Here is a 12,868-nt window from a genome sequence, read left to right on the forward strand (position 1 = left end):
AAAAGTTTGACCTTGCCCCAAAATGCTTAATGGCTAACAGATGACAGGGGCCATAGGTCACCAAAAAGGGGTGTGGGGGAGAGGGACAGAGGGACAGAGGATAATAAAGAGTCTAATGCCACATTAGGCAATGATACCAGTCACCCACAGCCCATCTCTCAGATACTGTTTTTTCAGTGTGGTAGTAAAAGAGTGCTTGAAGGAGGGAAATTACGAGGATTGTCTGTTATTTGTGTGAAGCACATTCCAAGTGAATTAAAAAGAGGGAGAATCAGGGAGGAAAAAAAGCACAAAAACCTTTGAAAAAATTAGCAATTTGGTGCTGAAGACCATCACCATGTGTTGATTGGAAGAAGCAGCGTATCCATTTTTATTGACTGAGAAATTACAGGGTGGCCAGGACACAGGCTATAAAAGACTTGAAAGTGAATCCAACAAATTAATGCATGATGCTGTAGAGAAAGGGGAACTAGTACAGGGATGGGGGGATGGGGTGGGGAGAGAGAAATGAAAAAAGGACACAGCCTCTCTGTCAGTAAAGACAGGAGGAGACTGACTAGCACAAAGGAATAAAGTGGGAGATGAGGATGGCTTAAGGAAAGGGGAACTTCTGGCTGTAATGGAAAAACTTGAGTGACGCACATTAGGGAGTGTAATAACCTATAGCATGTGTTGGAAGGATATTTAGCCAAACTTTGAGAAACAAGAGAAAATGTGATACAGGCAATAATCTTGTATCATCTGGCAGATGGACTGGATGGCTAAGATCTTTTCCACCTTTTAATATCGCTGATAGCTGTATAATCTCTGTACTTTATGACAGTGCATTTGTACTGTGAAAATATGGAAGTACACACTGGCTTGCCAAAAGACAGTGTATCAGAGAAAAATGCTTCAAAAATCTTTGCATATGAGTGGAATTTCCAAAGTGTTTGTGTGTGTGTATAAACACATATGCATATATTTCTTTCTATACACACATATATGTATCATTGAATCCCTCTGTTCTGTTAGAAGCAAATCTTTCCAGTGTATTCGAACAGGCTTCAATTGCAATATTGACATGAAACTGGAGAAAAATCTAAAATCCATTCTTTTTTAATGTGTTATGCCATTAAAAGGCAATGATGGCAAACATCATACCTGAAAACCATATTTACTAGTACGTACTTTTACGGCTGTGTCCTCTTCAGACTGAAATCTTTTCCAAATCCTCTATCAGGTGAAAGTATATCATATGTTTACGTTTTTAAATAGATGATATATAGAACTAATGAGGACGGCATTCTTCCACCTGTACTGCAGATCCTTTATCTGCAGTGCAGATTGCTAATGCATAGTCTGTGCTTGTTCCACTAGCAAGAGAGATCTGCTTTTTAGCTCATAGACAGGAATTTTGACTGCAGTCTTGTGATTTGTTCAAACTTTAGGAGGGTTTACTTCCTGGGGGTGTACAACCACTGTTGGTGTAAATGCACTACATACATACAGAAAAATGAATGGACAGCTGAGCACAGAGACTTGGACTTACGCACATCCATGGTATTGCCCAAGTTAGGCAGAGTGTGACTTCATTGAGCTGATGCCTGATTTTTGCTGAGTACTGAACAGAAACTTTTTTACTAGTATAGCTCACACTTTACCGTATCACCACACTGGGAACTCCCTCTATAATGACTTTCTAAATATGATATAGTCATAGTGATGTAACATCTGATGAATTGCTATTCAAATATATTTGTGAACATCACATTTTTGATGAAGGATGGGGAAAATATGTTGCATTAAAGCAGATAACTGTTGAAGATTCCCAAGACAGAAACTAAACTGCAGAGAGCAATTAATAATTCCATCAGAGGGAACAATGTACTACACTATGCGGTGGGTCACTGAGGAGGATTTTTGATGACCTGGAGCTTTTAATTGAAAGAAAGGGCTGATGACCAAGACCAAAGGACTTTAGCAAGACTGACTAGTGCAATTGTCCCCTAGTTTCTCTGTACATCAGTAGATAACATAGTCTTAGTGTACACAGGTTGGGCCATTATACAGAAGTTCGGGGTAGTTTTATTTAAGCATTTTACTCCCTCCAGCCAAAAAAATTTCTTGGTTAACAGACTTTTGAGGGGTCTTTATAGTGTACTGAGCCTTCATTCTCTGGAGTATGGAAAGTTGTTTTCATGCTACTTGGTTTTCATGAGTGTTTCTTAAGATCTCATTAAAAAACAAATGCAAGGTACACGCAGTAAAAAAGAGAACTCAAATCAAGCATGCATAGTGAAGGAATGAAAAGAGTACTGATGCCTTCCCACTACCTGACGAAACCAAAGCGTTTTAATTGATATGTTCACTGCATCATTCATTCTTGTGGTGCTCCTTGATATTTCAAGTATAGATATTTGATCCTCAAGCATTTAATGGACCTGGCCTAGTCCATATCAATGGATACAGAACATATCACATATATATACATATCAATAGTACAAAAGTCCACACTCCATATCAGTGATGATGTTCTTTACTCACTCCTTGTAAAATGGATAGAAGTAAAATCAAAGTATCCTAAACTTGTTGATTGAAAGCCGTTTCATCTATCATTACAGAAAAATAGATTAGAATCTTTTTCACAGTCTTTTTTCTGCAAACTATATTGACCTGACCTGGCTTAAAGTAACCTGGATCTCAGTCATAAAAGCAATATGCCATCACAGTGGCAAATCCAGAATTTATGTTACATGTTTATCTCATCTGCATTTGGTTTTATCATTCTTCACTGTTTAAGTATAAGAATCCATGACACTGCTAGCATCTCTGAGAACTGCTTGGCCGGTAAGTTTGCAAATTCAGGACTTAGGAGCCTAATTTCCAACACTTTCTAATTTTCTAAACATGTGGCTTCTGATGGAAAGAAATGTTATCAGTTTCGTGTCCTGTGTTTTCTTTTGCTGCTTAGTTTTGAGCTTTATCTTCACTCCTTCCCCTTTGATTCCCGATGAAAATGGAGAAAAGGTGTTTTCTAAGTCTGAAGGGAAATCTTTAGAGAATCTGAAGTTCTTTAGGTCTTCCACACCTATGGGGACATAGTGAGATATCATGGTGAAGCCTGTCCAGGCTCTGAAATCCCATGAGAGATTGTTCACCTGATCTTTTCCGCTTGCCTGGGAAAGTAAGTTATTAAATGGTCTCAATCCTTACCTAATTCAGGACTGTCATCTCTATTCTCACTAAACTTTTTAATCCTACTGTTCTGTTTGAGATGTTGCTTGAAGTTTAATTTCAGTAGGAAAAAAAAGAATAGTAGTATCCCACTATCAGTAAATTTTCAAAGACTTACAGGTTGCCACAAAATTAAGGTGAAGCATCTTGAAACATTTGAGGAGAAACCTTACCCACGAATAATTGACATGAAAGTACAAACCTAAATCTAGCTAGACACAATGGGAAGTCTGACAAAAACACTGATCCTTGTGAGAGAAAGGAAGCTAAGACACAGGAGTTAAGCTTTGCCAAAGATTGTGTATTTGTACCTTTTGTTTTCTTGTTACAGTAATATTTAAAAAATATTTTTAAATTGTGTATGTAGTTTCTTTAATATGCAATCAGAAGTAAGTCTGGAATTGGAGTAGTGTACTCACAAATGATAAAGCTCTTCTAAGAAGTCAAAATAAGATGAAAGAATAAAGAAAAACATCAGAGCACACTGCAGTAAAAGTTGGACCCCAGTCAGTGCCAGACTGCCAACTGTTAATAAATTATGTCTTTGGTCTGTCGTATTTGAGATGTTGAACTAAAATGTCAGTAAGAGTGCTCATATGCTGTTATTTGATGCTGAAAACTCATTATTAAAGACAGGTTGTCTATTCAAAAATTTCTTCCTTTCTTGTCTTATTTCATGCTTAACTGAATGGACATTATGTCTCTATCACAATTGTCCTGGACCATTAGCATGAATAAGCCAGGGTCTCTATAAACTTGTTGTGTGTCTTTGGATACTTGCTGAATGTTATTTGTGGGAAACACAGCTAAGAAGTTTGGGCCTAACTGGAAGAACTGGTGAAACTTCAACAGTCATTGGAAGAATATTTTGGCTTTTATAACCCACATGCAGCTGCATTATTAAATTCTTTGATATTCTCATGAGATCTCAAAGATACAACTACTGATTTAAATAAAATGTATCAAATATATAAAGGATAATCAGAAAATAATTTCTGCACCTGTTGATGCAGAGAAATTCTTTGCTTCTATAATCTTAACTGAACACATCGTTAAGAATTTTTTTCCAGGCAGACACTGTGGTGATAGAGAAGACGAATATTATTATCAGTATAGTTTTCAGCACCATAAAGCAATAGGAAAATAGTCAAGAACGAAGTCAGTGTCTTAGGAGATCTCAGGTAGACTTTCCATATAGTTGGCAGAGAGGACCACAAGAAATCATTGGCCAGAAAAGACTGAGCCATAAAGTCAACCTGAAAGCTGAATAGAAATTGAACTAGAAGATGTACTTCTAGGAGTTTCCAGATGTCATCCTGGTTAGGGTCACTGCACATCATGGTATTCCTAATGTTACTTCTGTTTCAAGTAACAAATTGCAAGCTCTCATTTTTCTGCTCCTCTGTGTAACATTATGCTTGCATATATGCCCTGAGGAACTTTATTAATGTGTGTATGTTTTAGGTTGTTCCATGCCTACAGTCTGGTACTGTCTCCTGGAGGCTTGACCTGGCATCTGTTGTGTACTGATGACTCTTTTCCTACACAACAGTTTTCTCCTTTCCCTCTGTGCCTTTCAGCAGCAGTTTGCTCCACCAGCACTCAGTTTTAGGCATCAGCCTCTTCCTGGTAAGCATTATGTGCTGCATAACATAACCCACTAATGGTTTATTCATCACCCCTAGCGGATGAAACCTCCACGTGTCACGTCATGTGCTTCTAGATGAGAAAATAACATCAGACTATCTAGAAGTGAGCAGTCTATCTGCAAGGGCCAAGGTTAGAATCTGAAAAAAAAAAGAAAAAGGAATGTGGTACCAGCAAAAATGTTTTAATCTAGTCTTATAAAGCTGTATTACTACTGTAAGCCTGCAATAATAGCTAGCCTAAGAAGACAATGCATTGAGCTTAAAGGTGTGGCCTGAAAATTGCAGTAGGTGTGTCTCATGATTCAGCAAAACATTCTACAAGAAGATGAAATGTAGTAAATATTCTCATAGTGTATCAGTGTAAGAGACTGCCTTATGTCTAACCCAAAGGGGGGAAAATTGCAATATCCACTGACTTACAGGAGCTGAATTGCCTCTGATACCATGGGTCTCTTGCAGCATACTCTGTGCTTCTTCCAGCATTGGCTGAATTTGAGCATTGACTGTCCTCTGTGTTTGTACGTAATGATCTGTTTTACTTGAATAGATTGATCAGCTCTTATTTTCCAGTTTTAAAAGACCTTGACAAGAGGGGTATTTTTATTATTGGTAAATATTCTTTGACAAAGTGTCTTTTGGTAAAACTGCTTTTAAGACTATGAGGGGGGATTTTTACTTGTAGAATCTAGACCACTCTTGGTGATTCTGTGGCTCCCAAGGAGATAGAGACAGGGTGCCTGGGCCATACTTTCATGTTTTGAACTAACATTCTTTAAAACACTCTTTCAAGTGAGTCTTTATATTTTGTGGAGTTTTCAACATTTTTTGGTGAGAATACATTAGCACATGTGTTAGACTTGTTCCTGAAATACTGGTTAAACCATGCACACATATCAAGCCATAGCTTTTTTGCCTGTTCTCAAATATGGGAAGATTTTTAGCTCTGGGTGAAGCATTTTTAAAACTTCTCTGGAAGAGATTTTTTAAAAATCCAGGGTTTTATGGCATGTACACTCAAATAAATAAACTCCATAAATATTCAGGATACCTTTAGACTTGCTTTAATGGAATTAGGTTATCTGTATCCCTTGCAATTACAGTTGACATTATCCATAAACCTACAGTTTTACATTGCGAGGTACACCTTGGATCTCCTATCATTCTGACATTGTGTCCACTTTTTAGTCTTCCGATAATACTTTCATCTTAAAAGTGATGAAAAAGAAACAGATCTGTGTGCGACAGTGTCCGATGTAATGTGCAGCATGCTTTATGCTGCAGCCATGCCCTTAAAAATTTATCATATACTGTCCCACCGGGAGATGCTTGCTTACTGGGACAATAGCTTCATTTGTAAGCATCCCCTTTGGCAGCCTAGGAAAGGATAACCAACTGACAGCAGCATAGCATTTAAGTCATGGTTCTGGTGCAGAACTGAATATAGAAGAGAAGGGAAAACTAGCTATAGGACTGCAGTGAAGAAATTATTTGTGCTGCCTGCTGGTATATAAAGAATATTATGCACAGTAAGAGCTATTTAGTTCCCCTGGCTTTTAGGTTTACAACTCTCCACAGCACTTGTGGAACATAATGCACTGGGCAAGTTTACTCTTTCTTATGGCTTGGGCAATTATTTGGCATTGATTTTCTTAAAGTTTTGTCTTGCACATCCGCTTTTTGTTGGCAAACTTTGCAGAAGAGTTTGATCAAGTCAGTAAAGATGTGAGAATAGAGATGAGATCAGTATTTGGCTCATGCTTTTCTTTTATGAGACAGAAATATTGAAAATAGAGTTTTCAACCCTCTTCTCCAGGCACACATCCACAGATGGAGGGATGGACCTGTATTTGATTTGTTTGACTTCATTATGTTCCCTGATAAATCTCACACTTAACATTTCTATCTATTCTGTTTGTAATAATCAAAATACTCTGAATTGTCTCCACATGATGGGACTGATTTCTCATTTGCATTTTTTAAACAGTGTCTCTGCATTGATTCAAAACCAGTTGGCCAGTTATGCTGAAGTGATATAACAGCACTGGTTATGCTGAATTAAAACAGCGGAGCCCAATTATCCACTGTTTAACTGAGTATTTATGAGGTATTTTCAGCCATACAAAAAAAAGTGTAGCTGATTTGGTAGCAGTTTCCATCCTCTTTGTAGGTGATAGTGAGCACATAACATGCAAAGCTGCGATGAATCTTAAACTACTGCCTGCATGCTGTTTTATTTTGTGATGACTGTAATTGTAGCCATTTGCTGGTTATCCTGTTCTCTAACGGGAACAGCCCAGGAAATGCTATATGTAAATCAAGAAGCTACTTTTGGTAAATTGGCCTAAGGAGAAAACAAAGATCACCTCCTTAAATTCTGATTATGCTATTCTTAGCATATTTTTATTCATATGCAGGTAGGGAAAATACTTCCATGGCCTTTCATAATGTTTCCACGGCCTTTCATATACTGCTAAAATTATTTTTAAGAAGTCAAAAGTAATTTAGGTGAGCATTTTTGTCTTCTCTTAGGTATGTATTGTCCTCTTTAAAAGTTCATCTTTAAAACTAGGGTGCCTAAATTTAGACACATGACACATAAAGCTATGTGTAATGTAGTATTTAAAGTTGGCAGAGATACAGACACCTGAATTTTAGGCATTACATTTGAAAATTCTTCCTTCTATCTATAGATACAATAGCTCCTGAGGACATTAACGGAGCTGTACCTGGGCCTATCGAGAGAATCGCACTGCCCTTCTTTAATATGCTCCAGTCTTAGCTTCTCAGGTGAATTCAGAAAGCTGTAGGTTTCAACTTGCTTTTTGTAATGAGTCTAGTGGTCAAAGTAATATGAATTGAACTCACAGGGGGCATTCCTGGCAGAGTTCAAACCTCTTACAGTGTCTGTAATAAGACATTTTTTTAAGTCAATTGGAAAACTGAATAGGCCACAGGAAAGGTGGGCTTTGCAGTTTAGTATATGTGTGTGTTACACCAAACAGAGGCCCTGTGAGAAGAGACAAGCTGACATGATGCACCTGCTCTCCTAGGGAGAGAGTTTCAAACACTTATGAATATAGCCCATTCCTGTAACGACACCACCTCAGTGCATAACAATTGCTCACATGAATATGACTGCAGGAATGACCCAGTTTCTTATTTTAAGGCAATTGTCATAGGACATTTCGGGCTGTGTCACAGTAAAGGTCCTTTCAGCTGGGTCAGCCTCTGAGCTGACGTGTGGTGTAGGTGAACGTCCTATAGAAAGACCCATTTGCACATCAGTTCCTCAGAAACTCCCAGCAGGACAACCAGGTGAGACGGTATCAATAGCTCACAAACCAGCTTGCAGTAAGAGATCATGTAAGTGGCTGCTGCTTTCTAATTGCCCCAGTTCGGTCACGACCTCCATGTGAATCACCTTGTACAGGTATATCTGCCTCCTTCTATGCTTCTGGCATGTCCTTAGAAACTTTGTTGGTATGTAATCCTGTGGTCATATATGGTTAATCCAGCGAGAAACTGGAGACAACCAGAATGATCAGGATGACACATCTTGGTCCATTAGGATTTGGACTCAGGACCAGTTTTAAGCACAGAGGCAGCCCAGTCATAGAGACACCCAGATGACCTCCTTAAAATTAATGAGTTAGGGCCAAATCTCAAAGCTCAGACTACTTGACCTCCCTCTGTGGCTTATACCAAAGTCAGGCACAAGAGGCTCATGACCTATTTGCATGACATAGAAAGAGTATAGCAAGTTCTTTCAGAATTCAGAAACAAGACCAGAAGATGGTGACAGGTAATTGCACCTCTTTCCCAAAGCATTTTCCCTTGTGGAGACTTCTGTGGATTTTTCTTTAGTTCTCCCCTTTTCTATGTACATGAGATTCCTCGGAGAGGTGGTGAAGAGAAGGTACATCCTTAGAGGGATGTAGAAAATTTTCAGAGTTTTCAGAGCATAAAAAAAGTACTCAAATCCCACAGCTTCTTGGTAGAAAACAGTTGTGTAATTCTCTTGGTAGACTCAGAAAGCCAGTCTGTCTGCTTTTAGCAATAGACTCATAGCTTTCCAGCTTAGATTTTCTCTTTAACAAGCCTAATTTATAGTCTTATCTCAGTGTTTCCAAAAAGACCAATTTCTGGTTGAAGAGCGTGATTCAAAGATCAGACTGAACACTCATTTATCATTAATAAATTTAGATTAGGAAGGAAAAAAGATTCCAGTGGTCTTCCAAATAGCATACCCTAGGCAAGAAATGTAAATTGTTTTAAGATGGATTTTAGAAAGTTTATGAAAGAAATTATGTAGTTATGCAGACGAATTCTTTACAACAGCAAATAAAGTTTGTGGTATGAATCACTGGCTTTCCAGTATTTTGGACTCTCAAAGGTAAAAGGTGACAGGCTCACTTTCACTATACTTGTGATGTAGTAATCCCAAGCTTCAGAACTCCAACTGAATTTGTGTGGGAACTAGGAAGGGACTGTTCAGGCAAATGAATAATTAAGCCTTTGGGTTTCTCCATCTTTTTCTAATGTGTTAAATGTTGGCCAGAGTTGGATTCAGGATATAGCAGGTTGCAGTGGTGTTCTTAGTGATGCTAAATTCTGTTAGGAGGCTCACTGGTATGTCTTGATCATGAGCCAAATCTGGTGATTGGTTTAAGAGGGAGTATTTTCTCATTTAGATGTATAGATTCTACTGTGGTGTGTTTTATTCATGCAATAAAATGAGTGAAGATTCACTCCCTAGAATCTCTAAGAACATTGTCCAATAGTACCCTTTATTATTGCAGGGATCTGGGACCCTGGCAAAATTCTCAGTGTCTTTTGCTGCATTCCTGTAGCACATTATAGTTGCAGTTCTTGTCTAATTCTACGGATCAGAAGTAAATGGCTTGGGGCTGTTCTGTGTTCTGCCATTCCATGATGCCTTCCAAATCTCTTGCATGATAATTGATGTGTTAACAAGGTAAACTGGACTTATGACCCATGAGGTCATTACCAGTTCTTTGCTCTGGCTCCTTCCACAGACATTACCATTCCTCCATTTGTAAGAACAGAAAGCCAAATGCAAAGCAGGAAAACATAAACAAAAACCCTAGGGAATGACTCACCTGGGTCCCAGATCGCTTTTCAATGACATTGGAGAATGACTAGAAAAATATCAAGAGCAAATAGCATTTGTTTTCATTTCATATTATCTAGATATTTTGTATGTTGTTTTGTGTTGAAGATCTGTACTATACAGAGCCAGTTTGTTCTTATTCCCCTTTGTTTACTGAAAAGGTACGGCTAAAACTCAATCCACATGCAAGTATGTAACTAAAAGATCTGTATTTTTTTTTCCCCAGTGATTTTATTCATTCCTACATTTTACTTGTTAGCAATTTGGGCTATTGTTTCTTCAGGACATTGTATATCTTCCAGACATCACAGATCTGCTGATCCTATTTCTAGTGCCAGACAAATTGCCATAGATTCTGTTGCTCACCTCTCTGTGTATAATCACACTGAATTATGTCACATTTGTCTTTTATTATCTTGTCTTGTCCCAGGTCATTATAAGGTAAATCCAAGTTTATGAGGAAACCACTGTTCTCCTCACATTGCCAAGGCATGACGTTGCTGTTTATAGCTTTTGGTGCAGTCACTTCATATCAAGACTAAGGCAGCTGCAGTTACTTATGAAATCTAGCAAGCGTTTTAATTGGATGGATACCACCATTTACACAAAACCAGGATCATTTTCAAATTTGGGGTTTTGAATTAATAAAGAAGGTATAAAAAAAAACCAACAACCACCCAATGAGAATCATGTCACCTACATGACTTAACACTGATCGTCTGACCAACACGAAGTGACGCAGTGATCAGCTGGGACAGTGATGGCAGCTCCCTTGCTCTGGAGACGTTTCAGGCACTCTGCTGTTCTGCTACAGCACGACTGTGTTAAGAGCAGTTTAAAGTTCAGCTGCACAATCTAAAGGGCACATCTACTGCTGGCTCCCTTTTGAGACACTAAAACCAAACAAACCATCAAAAAAAATCTTCAGCAATTCATCTGCTGTTTAATTAACAATATCTCCCTTCTCTGCAAGACATAAATAAATGTACATTTGTGTACGCTGTGCCTGAATACATTTGTGTGCCAATTGTTGAACCCTTTGGTCTTTCCAACCAGTGTGTAATGTGCAATGTCTCATGTTTCTGTTAAACTCTACTCCCGGGCTTCTAGTGAAAAGTCAGAGGAGAAAGCACTAAAGAAAGGGACATAGGTTGAATTTCATCCCGGTCATGGATTTCTACAAGGTGGTAAATTCTTGCCTCTGACAACCACTTTTTTTCCTGTATAAATACATTTCATAGTACGAGCATGGTGTCATATTTAAATAGAGACAAAAAGCTAGTAGTCAGCATTGGTATTTCACTCCACTGTCTTGCTGCAGGTGTCCTGATGTGGGATTGCACAAGCACAACACATCCATCGCGATTTACACCCGTCTGCTGCCCAAGTCTCGTAACACCAGCGCACTCAATGCCGGCTCGGGTGGCTCAGGCACTGCTGAGGAGCAGGAGTCCAGCAGCCACCCCCAGCTCTGGCTGCCGGGTTCGGGGCCTGCCCTGCCTCCCCCATGCACGGTTTGATGGCGGAGGTGGGGAGGCAGAGTGTGGGCACTGTGGGAGCCCGGGAGAGGGAGGCAGCCTGCCAAAAGGGCTTCTCTGCACCAGCTGCCTCTGAGACAGAGAAGGAGGATAGTTAGCATCTGCCCAAGGGGCAGCTCCATGCCCAGCTCAGTGGGTGCAGCATTTCACACTATAGGTGGTCACAAAGCTGGCTGCCCCCACGGCATGGGCAGTGTGTGGGTTACCACTTCATGCACAGCCTGGTTGTGTCTTCAGCTGATTGCACCCTGGCTTTATTTTTACTGCAATCCAAGTGTGCCAGGGCACTGTGGTCGCTGGGGGCTCCCTGGGGGCTGGCAGGGACCCCCGGGGCAGCAGGGCAGGCCCTGGCCACCATCATGTCCCACGGCCCACCCCAGCCGGGCGCAGGGCAGCCGGGGGCACCAGGGCTGGCCCAGCACCCAGCACCGGGCACCTCCCTGGGGGTGGGCCCAGGCTGGGACACGGTGGTGGCCAGCAGGGCAGGGGTCAGGTACAGGCCCGGTGGGGATAACCAGGGTCAGACACACCTGGGATGCACTGTCAGGACCATGGGGACAAGAAAGGTGCACACAAGCTGAGGTACCTGTGGCTGTGCCCCTGCAATACGGGTCAGGGATACACATGGGAAATCAGATTCAGCAAAGCCCTTCACAAAACTCTCTTGGTGTGCAGGGCTGTGATTTCTTTGGGGGTGTTGATGGGCACAATTTTGATATTGAACTTGGTCACAGAGGGTTGACTGGCTGTCAAGAGCTGGGACAGCAGCTGTGTCCTGCTTCAGGAACCAAATGTGGCAATCAAAGCTTTCAGACCTCCCAGACATCCCCTGCTTTGCTGCTGAGTGTGAAACAAATAGTATGTAGAGAATAAAGATCTGCCTACAGTAAATACCATGTCCTTTGGTATATCCACCTGCCAGTACCTTAATTCTGGTATTTCTATTTAAACTGTTCTTGCAGATAAGGATGAATAGATAAAATTATTTCCTTTGTTTGCAATGACACACTTATAAGGAAGCACAGTGTAAGAGCTATAGTAATATCAGGTAGCATAGTACAAGAGTAAACATACATCTTTATAAGAAAAAAGGTCATTATAGATTTTATTTCCCCAAGAAATGAATTCAAGTTATTTCTCATTTCCTTCAAATCACTGTGACATCTTTATTGCTCTCACTGAATTTTAGCCCATTATAGATTTACACTGATTGTCCTTTGTGGCTATACTGCATTCATCCAAGCTATTAATTTTATTCTTTTTCAGGCAAGATAGAAACAGAGCTTTCATGTCCTTCTGGCATTCTTAAACTCAGTCATATTTAAGATGCATAA

Source organism: Falco naumanni, chromosome 3 (genome assembly GCF_017639655.2).
Source record: "Falco naumanni isolate bFalNau1 chromosome 3, bFalNau1.pat, whole genome shotgun sequence".
NCBI lineage: Eukaryota > Metazoa > Chordata > Aves > Falconiformes > Falconidae > Falco > Falco naumanni.